The sequence below is a fragment of the Serinus canaria genome, chromosome 14, assembly GCF_022539315.1.
Source record: "Serinus canaria isolate serCan28SL12 chromosome 14, serCan2020, whole genome shotgun sequence".
NCBI classification, from domain to species: domain Eukaryota; kingdom Metazoa; phylum Chordata; class Aves; order Passeriformes; family Fringillidae; genus Serinus; species Serinus canaria.
Genome location: NC_066328.1, coordinates 13,733,121 through 13,739,936, shown reverse-complemented (window position 1 = coordinate 13,739,936; position 6,816 = coordinate 13,733,121).

The following is a 6,816-nucleotide window of genomic DNA, read 5'->3' as shown; positions in this document are numbered from 1 at the left end:
CTTCAGACACGTGTTGCTGGTGTCTTTGGGGTTTTCCAGTTGGAGATGTAGAGTTGGTTTGGGCTATTCTCATCCTTTGCTGCCCAGCCTGTGGTAGATTTTATGACTTGTTGGGACAGCTGGTTCATTAATAAAAAATTAAGCAGATGGGATTAAAGCCCTTTGGGGTATCTGTCCTGGCTCCAGGGACATGTGTGGCTGAGACTGCAGGCACCAAACACCAGGATAAGCTCAAACTGCTGAAATTGGGGGATCTAGGGCTTTTTTTTCTTTAAGGATTATTGCACAACAAGCAGACTGCAGCAGGGTTTGGCCAAAGATGGGGGTCGGTGCTTGGGGCTTGGTTGAAGCCCAGCACAAGCCAGACACAGGAAGAGCACCCCAAAAATTCCTGGGGGAAAAGTAGATATTGCAGGAGGGTGAGCAGCTGGAAGCAGAGCTGTGCTCACACCTCAGCACAGCAGTGCAGTGCTGCTGGGGGTGCAGCCATGCCTGGGGCTTTTTTGCAGCCCTCCCTTGCTCCACAGATAATTCCTAGGCAGGAAAAGAGGCAGATGGAACCACAGGGGATGGAAAAGGCCAATGCTCCCACAAGGAGATCCCCTTCTCCTTCAGCAGCAGGAAAACATGTTTGCCTACTCTTAAGCTAATATTGAAACCACTGAGCTTTCCCAAACACTGTGTCTAAATTTCCCACTGCACGTGAACTCATCAGCCCTACACATGGAAGAACGTGCTCAGCTACAGCACAGGCTGCTTTTCCTAGGCTGATTTATCAGGATTAGTGGCTTTTTTTTTTTCACTAGGTATATATTTAAAAGTCTATAATGGTGGAATTTTCCCTCTTCTCTGGGCAGATGGGTCCTAACTCAGAGACAAGAAGGATTTGCAAATAATTTTATTTTTTCATTAGACAAAAGAGCTCCTGAATCACTTTGTCCCTGACTGAGCACGCCTCATATTTCATCTAAATCCTGCACTGAGCTGAGCTGGACCTGCAGCTACATTACAATTATGCAGAAGCTGAAATGCTTGGCTAAATCAGGGCTTTCCTCCTCTCACCATCTCCCAGGGCCTTTTCAAATTATCCCCCAGCCCAGCCATGTTTTGAATCCAGGATGGTGCAAATGGTGCAGATAATGCTGATTTCAGCAAGATGCTCCAAGCTTGGGCTCTCTCTCAGTTTTGTCTTGTGAATGGCATCCCCAGGCAGCTCCTGCATCCCATCTCCACACCAGGTTGCCTTGTTAAGTGTCTGATTTTAATTTCTCTCAATCAGGAGCTGGGCCTGAGCAATTACGTAGTAACGAGCAATTCATCCAGGGGGAGAGTGTGGATCTAGGTTAATTGGTCTGACAACTGAACCCAAGCCTTTCTGGTTTTGCCCAGTTTTCCTTATTTTTCTCTCCTTCTGCACAATCTCTGCAAAGCTCTCAGCCTTGTTAATTAAGGAGGTAACTTCACCCCAAGGGCTGTTTTGTTCTCCCCTTCCTCCTTCGAATGCAAGAATAAAAAAAGCAGCAAGAATCAGCTAGTTTGGGATGAAACAACCACCTCAGAGCAGGACAGAGCCGGCTGGAGTCAGACTGTGTGGAGCTGCTGCTGCTCTCCTGGGCTTTGGGGAAACAATGCTGCGTGGGGAAAGCAGGTGCTGGGCCAGAAACACTCCTCCAGGCACGTTTGACATGTTCCACAAGCACACTGAAAGCAGGACAGGGTGGAAAACAGCAGGGTCCCTAGGGCTGGGTGGGCTCTGGGTCATGGCTGGGGCTGCAGTGCTGCAGATTTGGGGGCACAGGTGCAGGAGGGTTTATGGCTTCTTGGGAACATACAGCCCTAAAGGTCTGGGCACTTTTGAAACCCTTTTTGCTACAAAACACTGTCAAAAGCCCTGCCCATGGGGGGGCCTGCCCTGTGGTCACACCAGGAGGAATAGAAATGAAGCTTTGCCCTTTTTTTGTGGTCTCTTTTTATGAATTCCCCTGACAAAGCTGGGCTCTGCCCACGCTGGGCAGGGTGGGACACTCAGCTCCCTATTTTCCTGTATCCCTTAGGTGTGGGCAGTCCCAACCCCACTATACAGGAAGGATCTAGAACATATTCTGTGCCTCCATTTTCATAATCTGAATGGTTGTGGGTAACCCAGAGATCAATTTTGGAGTGAGGAGATGCCAGTGATGTTGATAGTCAGACATTTCCCTGCAGACTGGTATGTCCTGCAGAGAATAAACTGTCCCTAGGGCAGGGAATCAGTCCCAAAACATCCCTGAGGGTGGCTGAGGCTGCCACTGTCACCAGTGCCTGTCCCCAGGAGCCACCCAGGAGCATTTTCCCTGGGATAAAAGAGGATGTGCACAAGATGCATGAGCAGGAAGCACAGCTGTGAGACCACTCTGCTAGACTGGAAAAGGAAAATCTGTTCTAAAACAGGCACCCAAGGCATGAATTTGCTTTTCCAGAGGCTGTGAGAGCCAGAGGGTCTGGGACTGAGAGCAAAGGAGATGCCTGCAAGAGGAGGGGTGGTAACACCTGGAAAGCTTCAGAGATTGTGCCTCTAGGCTCATGGAGTCATTCCCTGGCATGGCTGTGACTGGGAGGGGAAGGAAACAGGGCTGGGGCATTGATCCAGGGAGTTCCCAGCTGGCCAAAAGCCTCGTGCAGGTGGGCACAGAAAGGGTAACACAGGCACCAGGAATCCCAGTCCCACCCAGGTGGGGAGCTGGCTGAGAGCTGGGACTGGCTGCTGTCCACACCTGGAGGGTGCCTTCAGCAGTGGGATCACAAATGATCTGGGTTGGAACCTGAAAGACCATCCAGTTCCAGCCCTGGTGGCAGCACTGAGCCTTGCCTGGGTGGCAGCAGTGTGGTGTTAGGGGCTTTGCAGCACCAAGTCCCTGCATTTCCCATCCCTTCTCCTGGGAAGGGCTCAGCCCATGCAGCAGGAGCTACTCCTCATCCTCACACGTCCCCTGGCACCCACAACAGGGCCCTCTTCCCACACTTTTACTAAACAGAAGCCAACTCCCAGCCTCCATAGCTCCTGCCAGTGCATCTCCCAGCACTTCTGGGAGTTTCCCTGAGCCCTCTGGTGTTTTGAAGCCATCCCCAGGAGCTGTTGGGTGACTCACCAGAGGGATGTGAAGGCAGGTGCTGCCCAGCTGAGGCTCCCACTGGGATGGCATGAAAGAAAAATGCCATGGGCACACAGGGGCTCACAGGCTTGATTATAGCTCCATAGACCCTCAAGTGCTCTCACCCAGCACCTCACTACAGCCCTTCAATAATTACTGTTCATCTCCCTCCCCTGGATCTCAGGAAAACAGACCCAGCTCCAGCCCTGGTTACCTGGAGATGCTGAAAGCAGATTCAGGTGCATGGAGTATTGAACCCAGACACAAGTTCACCCCAAATCTGGGAAGTTAGAGTTTAAAATAGTGTGTGTTCAGGGTGAGTGTGTTCTGGGAGAAGAGCAGCACTGTTTCTCCAGGGCACCTTCTCCATCCCAGGATCATTGCTGGCACCCAGCAGCTGAGGAGGAGTGGACAGGTGAGGGACAGGGGTGAGCTCAGTGTGGTGTGGGGTGTGCAAGCTCAGCTCCAGTGAGGTCTGTGCCCACGGTGTGGCCTGACAGCAGTGCCCTCCCCTATGACGGCTGTTTACAGAGCTGGACAGGATCCCTGGAGCCCTCGTGTCCACGTCCCTCTGGCTGCAGGACACCAGGGTTCTACAAGGTCAGACCCTTCCCCCAGCTGCATCCATGAGCTGGGGACCTCCAGGAAAAAGCCATGAGCTGGGAGCCTCCAGGAAAAAGGCACTGGTGGGATGTTGCTGGCAGGTTTGGTGGTTGGTGGGAACAGCAGGCGAGGTGGCCTCGTGCTCGATCCCGGCGGTGCTCCGAGTGCAGCGTCAGCTGGATTTTGGCAGCTCTGAGCCCTGGCCCCAGGGAGGCAGGGAGAAGGTGGCATGCTCACGTCTGAATACAACATGTTCCCCAGGCATGTTTGTTAACATAGTCACAAATAAACATTTTGCAAGATTTTTGCCAGGAGGACGGGCTTAATGTGTGTGGAGCCTTGAAGGACAGGAGAAAGCCAGTGCAGCCTATCATGTTGGCTCTGGTCTGGCCTCCCCAGCACTGCTGGGGCAAGGGAAGTTGATTTCTCTCTGGGGAGTGCATTACTCAAGTCCCTGTGCACAAATTGAGAAGCAAACCCCATTAATCCAACCTGGAGGGAAATAATATCATGGTGCTGTGGGAGAGTGGAAGGGCCAGCAAAACCCACCAGGAACCATCCCAGTCCCCCTGTCCTGCCCACCGGCAGATCTGCCCCCACTCTGCTCCCCAAAACAGGCTCTGGCTTCAGAGTGAGCAAAAGGAAAAGGCATAGTCATGTTCCAGCTCCTTGGGGGATTTCAGGCTTTCGGAGCAGGATGAGCAATCTCAGCCCTGGGAGAGCTGTGGGGTCCCAGGAGGAAGCAGGGGCAGAGCTGAGCAGGGACAGGAGGGATGCCCTGGGTTCTCAGGGGCCTTCAGCCTGTGATTTTTCCAGGGATATTTTCTATATGGACCCTATAGATGTCTAGCTCGTCTTCTAACCCACAAGTCATTTGTGTTTTTGCCCATCCCATTCTCTGCCCCATCCAGCTGAGAGAGAGCAAGTGGCTGGGAGGAGGCTCAGCAGCTGATGGAGGCCACCCCAGAACATTCCCCATCCCTGGAAGTGTTCAAGGCCAGGCTGGATGGTGCTTGGAGCAACTTGGGATAGTGGAAGGTGTCCCTGCCCACAGGTTGCAATGAGATGGTTTTGAAGATCCCTTCCAGCCCAAACCATTCCATGATTCTCTGATTTTCCTAGTGCCTGCGGCTGCCCCTCGGTGCCCCTGGAGCATCACCCGGTGCCGGTAATCGGTGCCTCCGGGCTGCAGTGCCCAGCGGGAGGGACGCATTGGAGCCTGGGCTGGGATAACCGAGAGGGCTGGAAGGAGGACTGGCACATGGTGCTGAGCGCAGGCTGGCAGCTCCACACGCGATCACACAGTCCCCTCTAGTGGATATTCCTCTTCCATCCACATCTCATCCACACGGATGTCCTGCCCGCACTGCCTTGGCACCGCTACCCTCCAAAGCCTGGCCCCAGCAGTGCCCCTGGGGCACCATCCTGCTCCTCTCCTGAAACTGGGCACGGTGGCAGAGCAAAGCCCATCCAGCTGCCTCCAGCTGCTCCATCGCTTCCTTCTTCCTTCCCCTCCTGCGTATTTGGGTGACTCATCCTCCCTCCAGCCCTGTCCCCTGCCCTGGCTTTATCCCACACCACCCGCTGCCCTTGCGTCAGGGCTGGCCCCGGCTGGCCCCTGCGTTCCTGGCTCTCCTCTCCGCTGGGATTTCACACTGCTCCGAGTTATTTGGGCAGTGGCCAACATGAGCTAATGAGCACCCGAGCTAATGAGCACCCACTGGCGACTGCTTCCAGGACCCAGGGGCGAGCATCGCTTGTTCCCACCCTGCCAGGGCCTGCTGCCTTGGGCCAGCTCGGACTGGGGACAAGTGGGAAGCTCTCAGGGGGGATTCCCCTGAGGGGGGTGAGTGTTTGCACATTTGTCCAGCACCTCTTGCCCATGGGAAGGGTGCAAAGGCTCCCACCAGCACCTGAGCACTGCCCTGTGCCCGGTGTACCATCTCCTCTCTTCCTCTGCCTGCTTTGGAAACTGCTTATCACCTGGAATTTATGTGATATCTGCAACCTGAAGCTTTTCAAGGGAAAAAAAGCCACGTGGGAGAGTGTGGAAGAACAGCCACAGCTGCAGACCAGGAGTTCACCATGCTCCATCAGGATGCAGCCCCTCCAGCTTGCCCCATCTTGTACTGGAAACATGACCCTGGTGCCAGTGCCACCATCCAGCAGCCCCCGCTCAGGCAGAGCTGATATCAAACCCTCTGCCCCCATCCCTGGGCCAGGGAAGGATAGGGTCTCCTCTGGGGAGCTGGGACCTCCAGTGCAGGGCAGTGGGGCTGGAGGAGGAGCTGTGGCCCAACACTTGCTGCCAAGAAGCCCCAAAGAGCAGCTGGAAGGGCAGAGAGATGCTCGTTGCTAAACCAGCCTGGAACAGCCTTATGGGCCCCACAGCAGCATCATGGGGAGGTGCACACCCAGTTCTGTTTGAGCTGGCAGCTGAATCACCTCGTCCCCATGCTGGCCAGGAGTCCCTTGGTGTCCCAGCTCCAGCAGTTCTACAGATGTGACCCTGGTAACCCATAGTGCCCCATCCTAGAGCCACACCAGTACAAGGAGCACACAATTGGGTTCTGCCCTGTGATGCTGATTTTCCCAGCCCTGCTGGGATGGTCCCACAGTCCTCCCTCCCTGGCTCTGGTCCCGTGTGTCCAGCTGGGATATGGCACTGCTCACAGCGTGCAGGTTCTGGTCATTCACAGGGATTCTCATGGCACAGCCCACAGCAGGCAGGGGAGTCCACAGACACCTCACAGGAGTGTGTGGATGTGGAACAGCCAGCAGTGATGGATAAGGCATAAAATTCCAGGGAGAGGCAGCCCATGGCAGTCCCAGCCCCTTTTATAGCTTCTGCTCTGTGGCCCAACAGGACACACACTTCACAGCTTTATTTATTGGAAAAGATCTTTAGGAAGATGAACTCTACCCTGCATTTGGCTTTATTTCTGCCCACAGAACTGTGTCTAACAGGGTGATGGCACTGCCAGGGCAGCAGGGCTGCTTCCAGGTTTTCTGGACAAGGGGACATTCCCAAACCTGGAGGGGAAACTTGCGTCCCCCCGCCCCTTTTCCCAGAGCCATGGCT